Source organism: Mus pahari, chromosome 1 (genome assembly GCF_900095145.1).
Source record: "Mus pahari chromosome 1, PAHARI_EIJ_v1.1, whole genome shotgun sequence".
Lineage (NCBI taxonomy): Eukaryota > Metazoa > Chordata > Mammalia > Rodentia > Muridae > Mus > Mus pahari.
The window spans coordinates 135,004,840-135,016,372 of record NC_034590.1 but is presented as its reverse complement, the minus strand read 5'-3'; the positions used below and the strand labels follow the sequence as shown (position 1 = coordinate 135,016,372).

Sequence of the window (11,533 nt, the reverse complement as noted above, 5' to 3'; positions counted from 1 at the left end):
ATCTTATTTTAGGATGGGCCATCTGTGCCAGGCAGCCCTCTCTCATCCTATAGATAAATGTTCACGACATAGGAATGCAGACCACTGACTACCTGTGACTCCCCCCCCCAGCACCCAACAATGAAACTTTAGATTACCTAATCCTAGAGAGTCCCCCAGTTTCCTATAAAGGCCTGAGTACCTTTGTCTGGGGTCACCATTTTGGAGAATAGTTGACCCCGAATGCTAGATGTTTCTTCAGAATAAATGTTCTTTGTCTTTGCATACTATCTGAGTCTGGGGTCTTCCTTCAGTGATTTTTCAGACCCTTACAGGCCCAGTAGAACCAGCATGGAGATGTAGAGTAGCCTAGAACTCACATGGGCTCTGGTCCCCAACCCAGCACCAGGTTGCTCAATCACATGATCGTCCTGGCTCTGAGCAAGACCAAGATAGACACGCGAGTTGAAGAAAGGTTCATTTTCTGGATGGCATGTGGGTGTCTGTAGTCTGTGCTACTACATGTTACTGTCTGCGATCCTTGTTGCTGCTCATTGTTATAGCCGGGGATACATCTTCTGCAGTGATATCAGTGACTGCAGACTCAAAATTGAGAATGAAAGTCATTTAAGGCTTCTGAGGAAACCTCTCCCCCACCAAAAGGAGGATGGGGCAGTCCAGACAGGAACCCATTGAAGAGAATCCTTAAAATTTATGATAAACATGCTGAAGCGTAGCTCTTCACAGTTGATGGCTTCTGGCTGAGATGGGGTGGGAGGGGTGGGAATGGACTCAGTTATCTTTAATGGGCTGGCCACTGGGAGCTTGACCATGCTCCAATGAGTATATGAGCAACACAAATTAGACTTAGTGTATTGGGGGGGGTCATAAGAGTAGGAGGTGGACCTGGGAGGGATGGGGAGCAAGTATGATCAGGGGTAGAATATAAAATTCCCAAATAATCAATGAAAATATTGTTAGAAAAAATATGAACTGCTTCATGAATTTGCATATTATTCTTATGTAGGAGCCATGCTAGAGTTCTCTTTACCATTCCAGTTTTTGTACATGTGTTGCCAAAGCAAGCACAAGTTAGAGCCAACCCTTCTAGGATGTATAACCCCTCGGCTTAATTTCCAGCATGGGAATAAAAATGTTTCCATCTAATTAAAAAAGATAAAGTACAATCAGTGGCACCCAAATGTTGGTGGCAACCAATAGCTGTGGAATTGACCTAAACACAGAAAGAAAATTATGCCTAGAAATGGAAACCCAGCTATCTTCCTGGGGCAAGTGAGGTCATGGGCATTAGAAAAGTGTGTACTGCCACTACCTGGCTAAACCAGTACATTTCCTTACTATATTCTAAATCGTCTCCTTATACACATAGTGTAGCTACCACTCCTCACTAAATAAGACTCTCTTTACAGCAAGTGGAGACCATAACAGAAAAACCATAACTTGATACAGTGCAGAGGTCAAGTGATCATGGAGAAGCCAGCCCCGGCAGATACATCTACATCATAGCTCCTGCAACTGTGGCTCAGGGAATGTTCTGGAAGAGAGGTTAGAAAGATTATAAGAGCCAGAATATTACCACATTTTTTGTGAGAAAATATCCCCCTAGAAATGGCTGAATAAATAAGACAGGAATAATGGCAGTATCAATAGATGTGCAAATGTGGTATGGAGCAAAGCTATCACAGGTTCAGCGCCTAGACAAAGAATTATAGGCAGCTAGTGACCACTGAGAAAGGGAGAAATAGTCTCTTCCAAAGATAAGCCCTGTATATACATACAAACAACAAAACACAATTCCAGCAGGTTGTATTTATATTGTATCATATTGTGTTATATTGTACATACATACATATGCAAGTAACAATGAAAGAAAAGGAGGTTATCAAATTGAAAATTGGGGAGTCATGACAGTCTGGAGGGACAAAAAGGAAGGGAAAATGATAACTAATAAAGTTAAAATTTCAGGGCTGACGACATGGCTCGGGAGGTTAAGGTGCTTGCAGCCAATTCTGCATTAATTGACCTGAATTCAACCCTGAGAACCCACATAGTGGAAGGAGAAAATCAAATTCTGCATAATAAATGACAAGTGCTGGCAAGGAAGTGGGGAAAGAGGGGGTCTAATGAACCGCTAGTGAGGATATAAACTGATGAAGCCTCTATGGAAATGACTGTAGAGGTTTCTCAAAAGCATAAAACAGACCTACCATAGGATCCAGCCATCCCAATCTAAGGCAGACAGCTCAAGGAAACAAAGTAAGAACTACCTTACCACAGAGACGCTCACACGCCACACCAATTGCTGCACTATTCACAAGAGCCGAGGTATGGGGTTGACATTTGTTCTCATTTCTTCATGACTGTCATTCAGACTAGAGTGAGCTAGGATCTTCAGGCAGTCTTCTTTTTCCTAATGGGTAAGGGTGTCAAACACTGTCTTAAAATATTTATTGGCCATTTGTAGTTCTTCTCTGAGAATCACTTGTTCAATTTATGCCCTTCTTTGGTTTGGATGATTTGGGGTCTTAATTTAAAGCGTTCTTGTTTTGTTTGGGGTGCTTAGCTTTTTAAGTTCTGTATAGATGGTAGATATTAACTCCCAGTCAGCAGTATAGTTGAGACAGTCTTCCTCCCACCCTGGAGGCTATTGCCTGACTCAGCTGATTGCTTCTTTTGCAATATAGAAACTTCTTAGCTGAGAGCAATTCCATTTATCAATTTTGGGAATTATTTCCTTAGCTAGTAGAGTCCTTTTCAAAAACCCTAGATAATGCGTATATCTTAAAGTGTTTTTCTTAAAAAGTTTCAGGATTTTAGGAGTTACCTAAGATTTTTAGTGCATTTTGAGTTGATTTCTGTACATGTAGATAACTAGTTTATGATGCACCATTTGCTGAAAAACATTACTTCTTCACCAACATTATGTTTTTTATATATCTTTGTCTACATTTCACTGCTGTAGCTGTGTAGGTTTGAGTCTCCATATATTGCATTGATCACGTCTCTGTTTTAGGGTCAGGGCTCTGCAATGTGTACCTTTGGCACTGTATCACAATTTGGAGCCAGATCTGTTCCTCCCAGAACTGCCTTCTTAGATTAGCATTGTTTTGACTGTTTTGGTCTTTTGTGTTCTGAAATTTTTTGTTTCTTTTTTCCTAGTTCTGTAAAAACTATTATTTTGATAGGGGGTGTATTTAATTTGTAGTTCATTTATTTTTTGTAATGAACCATTCCACAATATTCTATTAATATCTGAGTGTTGGAGATCTTTCCAACTACTAGCATCTTCTTCAAATTCTTCTTCAATGTCTTCAAATTTTCATTGTTTTATGGCTTTTTTTTATCACTTTGAAGCCATTTTTAATTTTTTTTTCTTTTCCTGGTTTCTTTTGTGTGTGTGTGTGTGTGTGTAATCTAAACCATCAGTTGTGTGATTTGTATATCCTCCTTTTTTTTTTTTTTTTTTTTTTTTTTTTTGGTTTTTCGAGACAGGGTTTCTCTGTGTAGCCCTGGCTGTCCTAGAACTCACTTTCTAGACCAGGCTGGCCTTGAACTCAGAAATCTGCCTGCCTCTGCCTCCCAAGTGCTGGGATTAAAGGCGTGCGCAACCACTCCCGACATATCCTCCTATTTTTTAATGTGTTTAGCAGGATATAATTTAGCAGGATTTAATGTGTAAATACAGATGATTTGAATTCCCTTTTCCTAGTTATATCCCCTTTATTTCTTTCTCTCTTATTGCTATAGCTAAGACTAAAAGCACTGTCATACTTCAAGACTTGATCGAGTGGAAATTTTGTTTCACTCCAGATTTATCAGAAATGCTTTCAGTTTTTGCCCATTTAGTGGACATAGGTTTGTTATGTATCTTTTATTTTATGTTCAGATATGTTTCTTATATTTTTTCAAGACTTTTATCGTAAGAGTAGCCTGAAATTGGTCAATTTTTTTGTGCATATTTAGATAATTGGAGGCTTTCTGTTCTTAAGTCTATTTATACAGTAGACTAACATTTAGTGATTTGTATTTTTCGAACCAATCTTGAATCTCTGGAATTAAACCAATTTGGTCATGGAGTATCACTGATGAATTTGTTCTGGAATTTGATAAATCTTTTGATTTTGTAGTGTTTGTTTCTTCCACGCACATACCCCTTCTTCTGTTGCTCACTATAGAAAAAATCTCTTGTGTACTGTGTGGAAGCATCACCTGTCAATAAAAACCTGATGGCCAATGAGCTGAGGCAGGATTAGAAGGTGGGACATATGGCAGAGAAAGAGAGGAACTCTGGGAGACAGTCAGGCATGGGAAGAGATTTGACACCTGGACTGTGAGACACATGAAACTGAGGAGAGGTAACTAGCCTTGAAGTGTTTAACTGGGCTAAAGAAGTTACTAGCTACTCAGGAAACCAGCTAAGCAGATGGCCTCAGCATTTATTCCTACATAAATAAGCCTCCAAATTGTTATTTGGGAACTGGGATGTATGTGGAAAAGCCCATGGTTACAGTGTACTGTTATTCTAGTGTGGTTTATTCTTTCCTGGGACCTTTCACATAGCAGATTTATTTTGTTTCTTCATTCGGAAAGATTCCTTCAACTATTTTTCATAAGCAAGCTTGGTGATCATTAATTGATTACCATGGAAACTTTTTTCCTTCAATCATAATAGGTAGCTTTGCTGATCTTTATTACGAGGTGTCTTTCACAACTTTTGAGCCACTTCTGTCCAGGCCCTCCTGTCTTTTAAAGTTTTAGTTTAATAATCTGCTCTTATGATGGCTTGTCCCTATATGTGACTTCATGTTTTTCCTCTTGCCACTTTTAATATATTTCCTTTGCACCATATATTATTCTGTGCATAATTATAGCATAATGGAGGGAGATTCTTTTCTGATCTTGGCATCCTACATCCCTGTGTCTTTAGTAGCCACTTTCCCCATAAATCTTGGCAACTGGTTGCTATGCTATTTTTGTTCTTCTTTAATTGTTCAAGTTCCTCCACCTTCCAGCGCAGACATTTGTCCTCTCCTCATCCATTCTACTGCTGAGATTTTCCCACCAGGTTTTTAGGCTTTACAGTTCTAGCATCTGCAGTTGGCGTTTTTTTGGTATTTCTCTTTGTTGAATTTTTCTTTCATATCTTGCATGACTTTCCTTATTTCGTGCAGCTGTTTGTAACTTTGAGCATATTTATACTCTTCTCAATTATCTGAGATTTCATCTATGTAGTTCAAAAAATAATCCCTTACACTAGGTGTTCAAGTACCCGGTATAAGTGTTATATAATTCCAAGTAGGATATTAACTGAGAGAGCAAGCACAGGTGTTTGGTATTACCACTATGCAGTTGTCATACTCTACAACTAATGATGGCTCTGGAGGATGAAAAGATGGCTCAGTAGTTAAGAGACCCACTGCTCTTCCAGAGGACCTGAGTTAACTTCTGACATATCAGACAGATCACTTCTGTGTAATCTCATCTCCAAGAGGATTCACTATCTCTAGCTTCTGCCAGCACCTGTACTCACATATGCATACCCACCCATACATGATTAAAAATAATAAAATAAATATTTTTCAGTTAATAAATTTAATAAAAATTTAAAATAACTGTGGCCCTTTAGATTTTAAAAGCTGTTAGTAAACAACCAAAATTAATATAGAGTATACCCATATTTAAGTTAATAAAATTATGCATGAGAGGGGAAATATAGTGGGTAAAAAATAATTATTAAATTGACTATGAAAGAGTAAGGTGAGTATAGTTACGAATTAAGTATCAGATTGATATTGTAAAGATAGGGTTGGTGAGGATAAGGACTAAGTATGAGATCAATTTTGAAGAAAAAAAAGTCATGAAGGGCAAAGAAGCCAGGAGGGGAAAGCTAGAATAGTGTTGGGGCTATGAATTTTAGGAATTACTAAGCTATGGAAGGTTATATAAGAAGCAAAAAGTGGATGAGATTGTTGAAGTTAGGACCCAGTTCTTCCGAGCCCGAATCTCCCAGAAATAAGACTCAGACTCAAAATATTTTTACAAATACCTTGGCTATATAGCTAGGCTCTTCTCTGACTAGAAACATAACTTAACCTATTTATTTTAACCTACATTCTGCCACGTGGCTGGTTACATGTAGTCAGGTGCCATGTGTCTGTCTCATATCTTTCCTGCGAATATCCTGTCTGGCTCTATTCCAGAATTCTTTCTCCTCCTGAATGGTCCACCTCCCATTTTCTGCCTAAGTTGTAGACCATAGGCTCTTTAATTGATAGGTGATGCATCCATACAATACACAAGATATTCTCTGTTCATGGGATAAAGAAGAGAGGAAGAAGAGCAGAGATCAACAAGGGAGTGGGAGGTATGTGAGATGTGAATAAAAAGTGAAGAATGACTTCTAGTAAACTGGGTGGAGAAACACAGACAACAATTCTGAAGCCAAGCAGTGTAAAACCAAAGGCAAAATTATTGTGAGACATGGGTAAGTGTAGAGAGTAAATAATAGAAAATAAGAGACAAGAAGAACTGTGGAATAAATTGCTGGCACAACTGTGCAAGGTTGACAGGAGAAACTCTAAGATAGCACTGGTTAGAGTAGATTCCATGTAATGGTGTGTGACTGGGGGAAGAATGGCAGCCATTGGTCTCTAAAACTGGTCTATACTTTTCCCCCCTTATTCCCTTATCTGGATTTGCTACCAATATAATACCAGTTTCATACACTAAGTTTCAAAGTGTTCCTTCCATTTCTCCTTTATAGGAAATATTGATGATGATCTTTTCTTCAAAGGTTTGGTAGAGTGTCTGATCATTTGAGTTTCTGTTCATTGCAGGACTCTTATTACTACTGCAACACCACCAACTGCTTTTTATAAATGTGTTCAAGTTGCTTATATTTCTAGCTTTGATTTTGGTAGGTCATATGTGTCCAAGAACCTATACATTTTTTCCTAGATCTTCCAAGTATGTTTAAAATATAACTTTACAAAGAATTGCTTGATGACGGTTGGGTTTCATTAGTATCTGTTTCAATGTCCACTTAGTTTGGGCCGTCTCCTGTGTTAACTATTTTTCTATTGCTGTGAAAATACACCACGACTAAGGAAACTTATAGAACAAAGAGTTTATTTGGACTTCTGTTTCCAAAAGGTTAAGAGTCCATGATGGCAGAGCAGAAGCAGTAGGCAGCAGGCAGCTGGCAGCTGGCATGGTGGCTGGAGCAGATGCTGAGGGCTCACATATTGAACAGCAAACACAAAACACAGAAAGCAAACTAAAAACAGTTAATCTTTAAACTCTCAGAGATTTACCCCAATGATATACTTGGTCCAGCAACACCACACATCCTGAGGCTACCCAAATAGACCTACCAACCGGGGATACATTCAAATGCCTTACAGTATTCAGGACATTTATTATCCAAATCATCACAACCCCTTTCCTCTATTAGGGGGTCTGTTAATATTCTTAATCTTTTCAAAGAACCAGTTCTGTGTTGATTGAAATATGTGTTTGTTTTTTATCCTCAATTCTTTTATTCATTTCTGCTTTCTTCTGAATTATTTGTCACTGCCTATTACTTTGGAGTCTGTTTTGGCTTGTTTTACTAAGACCTCAAGGTCAATTTTTTTTTAAAGATTTTTAAATGTTTTTTAAAATGTAACCCTTCATAGCTATGGGCTTTCCTTTTGATATGCTTTTGCTTTATTTTGATGGTTTATTTGTCATTGAGCTTAAACATTTTTTAATTTCCTCTATGATTTTTTTCAACAACCCACTCATCATCCAAGAGTAAATTGTTTAGACTCTAAGTATTTGTTTGGTTTCTCTTGCTAATGCTTTCAACTGTGATATGATAGATATGAGAAATTTTATTCATTTTTATTTTTAATATTTATCTTTCATTGTAAAATATTATCTATCTTAGAGTAACCTCAAGGGCTGCCGAAAAGAATTTGCATTCTATAGCTCTTGGGTTTAACATCCTGTAGATTTTATGTCTATTTTATCTAACCTTTTGTTAACCTTTTGTTAAAGAAATATTAAGTAATTGGGCTACCCAAAATAAAGTTATTTCCCAAGACTGGAAAACTTTGGTAACAGCTGTGCTAAAGGCTGGTCAGTAGTTACAATGACTAACATGTTAGAGGGAAGAAGCCAAGGATATTGAACAATAAAATAGAGTAAGGAGAATAAATACTGTTAACTCAATTGCTTGGTGAAGGTAGTATTCTGACCTACAAGAACAAATTAAATTTGATGATGCCATTTTAGAGCAATGTTGATTTAATAGTTTGGGATAAGGTTGAAGAGCCCAGGCAAAAGTCCATCTTATTTACTGAAATAATAGAAGGCTCTGTAGAAGACTTCGCAGACTTCTAGCAGAAATTGGTTTCATCTGAAGAAAAAAAAGCCATATCAGACCCTGAATCCAGACAGGTATTAATAGAGACCTTAGAGTTTGATAATGCAAATACAGAATGCAAGAGAGTTATTAGACCATTGAAGGCATAAGCAGCATCAATGAATGAATGGATGAAACACAACTAATAATGACTCTCATGAGCATCATGCCAATATCACAGTACAAACAATAGCAAGAGGTCCCAGATATCAAAATATCCAGTGCTATTACTGAGGTAAATTTGGCCATTTACAAAGAAATTGTGAGGTTAAAAGCCTTAGAGCTCAAAATGTCTGTTTTGCTAACTGTGACAAATACAGTACTTTCTGAGCCAGATCTCAAAATGGCCAGTGCATTAACTCTGAGGTATATGGTACTTTCTGCCAAAGGGAATGAGCTATTTCTGTGACGATGGGTTTCCTGAAAGAATGCTTAGGCTTCCAGGGGTTTGCAGAGCTGTGGTAAGGGATGTCACTGGACTAATGAGTGCAGGTCCAGAAAGGACATAGACGACAGTAATCTCTTGAGGTTGGGAAATGAAATGAGGGTGTCTGCCAACTCAACTCAAGGCCTTGCATCAAAAATATGAGCTATTTCCTTCTGGTCGGTCAGGTAACGCGCAGGCAAAGAAACCAAAATTAAGTATTGTTGATCTCATGCACACTATTGAAGGCAGTGTTGCCTTAGATTTGGCCACAGATAAACCTCTTGACCTATTACCCAAAATGCAATGCTACAAAATAACCACTGTATGTATGGTCCTTTGCCTCCAGGGACAGTAGAGATGATCATGGGAAGAGGTGGATTAACTTCACTGTGAATCTAGGATTGCAAGGAGGAAATTAAAATTATCGTGTACATAAAAAAACAGATGCAATTTAATACAAGGGATAGAAATGCTTAGTTGGGGGAAGGGGTCACTGCTGAAATACCAACAGCTCTACTCCTACAATGATTGATTGACAAACCTATGTGAGTAGATCAATGTCCCTTAAGTAAGGAAAAAATTGCAAGCACTTAAGCAGCTGGTACAAGAACAGCTGGAGACTCCATATACAGATGAATCTACCAGCCAATATTATAATAAAGATATCAGGAAAATGGAGGATGTTAAAAGATTTAAGAGCAGTGAATTGAGTAATTCAACCAATAGGTCCTTTACAGCCTAGAATTTCTTTACCTTCTTTATTACATAAGTCATGGCCTATGATAGTAATTGATTTAAAAGACTGCTATTTCACAATCCCTTTTCATCAGGGACAATAAAACAATAGGGAAAGTTTTGCTCTCTCAGTACCTACTTGTAATAATAGTGGTCCAGTAAAGAGATATCATTGGAAAGTTCTTCCGCAGGGAATGTCAAATAGTTCAACTTCATGTCAATATTTTGTACAACCACTAGAAATAATTTGTAGGCAATTTCCTCAATCTATTATTTATCATTACATGGGTGATATTTTGTTGGCTGATTCTGATGCAGCTACTTTAGAGAAAATGTTTAAGGAAACACAATGAATTCTGCAATACTAGGGGGTTACAGATTGCTCCTGAAAAAATACAGAAAGGAGATTCTATTAACTGTTTGGGCTATAAAATATGTCAACAAAAAATTTAACCACAAAAGGAACAGACATCTAGAGATCAGTTGCAAACTCTTGACAATTTTCAAAAATTAATAGAAGATTTTAATTGGCTGCAACCTACAATTGGATCAATTACTTGTGAGTTACATAATTTGTTTAAATCATTACAAGGACATTCAGACTTAAACAGTCTAAAATGGTTAACAGCTGAAGCAGAAAAAGTTAACTGTGATAGAAAAAAAGACTGAAAGATGCATATGTGGGTCCAATTAATCCTAAGATTGATTGTATTTTGGTTATTTTGCCTTCAACTCATTCTACTGGGATCATTATGCAAAGGGAAAATAGTATTATAGAATGGATTTGCTTAGCACATAAAGTAAAAATTAAAGACTTATATAGAAAAGGTTTCTTAATTAATCATATAAGATGTAATAAGACTACGTCAGTTGTCAGGAGCAGATCCAGAAAAAATTATAGTGCCTCTTATGAATGTTGAAATTATATAATTATGGGTAATCAATGGAGATTGGCAACAAACTTCTAGTAACTATTTAAGAAAAATTAATAGCTAGTATCCTAAAAGCAAATGCCTGCAGATTATAAAAAGAACTCATTAGATTCTCCCACATATTGTAAAGGGAATACTAACTCCTAAAGCACCTACATTCTATACTGATGCAAATAAATCAGGATTGGCAGGCTGTAAGTCAGAAGAAATAAGCAAAGGATTCAAAACTCATGCTTCTGCTCAAAAATCATAGTTATATGCAATCCTTAAGGTATTATTAGATTTTTCAGAATCTCTGAATATAATTACTGACTGTCAATATGCAGAAAGTTGTTTTGTATATAGAAACTGTTGAATTTGTTCCTGATAATTCAGAATTAACTTTGTTATTTATGCAACTGCATAATATCTATTTCAGAAATAGAAACTATTCACTATGTGTTACTCATATTTGTAACTTTAATTATTTCAAATTCTATTTTTAATGGTGGTTTAACCTCTCTTCTAGCCCATCAACCACCAGCGGTAGTAGAAAAGAAAGGATATGGGGGAAGTGGACCTGTTTAGAAATGATTCTTTGGAGCAAATCCCCTCTGCATTGTCAGGAAATCAGCAGTTCAGTTCACGGGTCAGCAAAGGCAGCTGGATCCATTCGTAAACACTTCATGGATACACCAGCAGTGGTGTGATCTAGCAGCAACTCAGTAGGGTGGGAATAGCAGCAGCAGTGGCATGATCTAGGAGGAACAGCCAGGCCTCAGCCAAATCAGCACAAATCAGCAGGAGCCACCAGGATTACCAGGAAGACCAGAAATTCTCCACCGCGCTCTCTCAACAAAGCAAAGATCAGTGAAGATGCTAGACCAAGAAGCATTTACCCATGCAAGCAAAACAAGCCCACTCACAGTCCATTGAGTCCTATTTATACTCCAAACATTGTGTATCCTCCATGGGTCTTGCCTCAGCACATGAGTCTGTCTCAGCTGCCATCACTCTGCCAATTGGCCTGAGTCCACAGAAGTGGCAAAAAAA

The 11,533-nt window shown here is 37.5% G+C and overlaps 1 non-coding gene across 1 annotated transcript; it reads right to left on the bottom strand.

The window, feature by feature from the left end:
- Positions 1-961: 961 nt before the first annotated feature.
- LOC115062775 lies at positions 962-1,068 on the bottom strand. Its single transcript, XR_003842709.1, has one exon. It is a non-coding gene; the product is annotated as a U6 spliceosomal RNA (small nuclear RNA).
- Between the last annotated feature and the right edge of the window lie 10,465 nt (positions 1,069-11,533).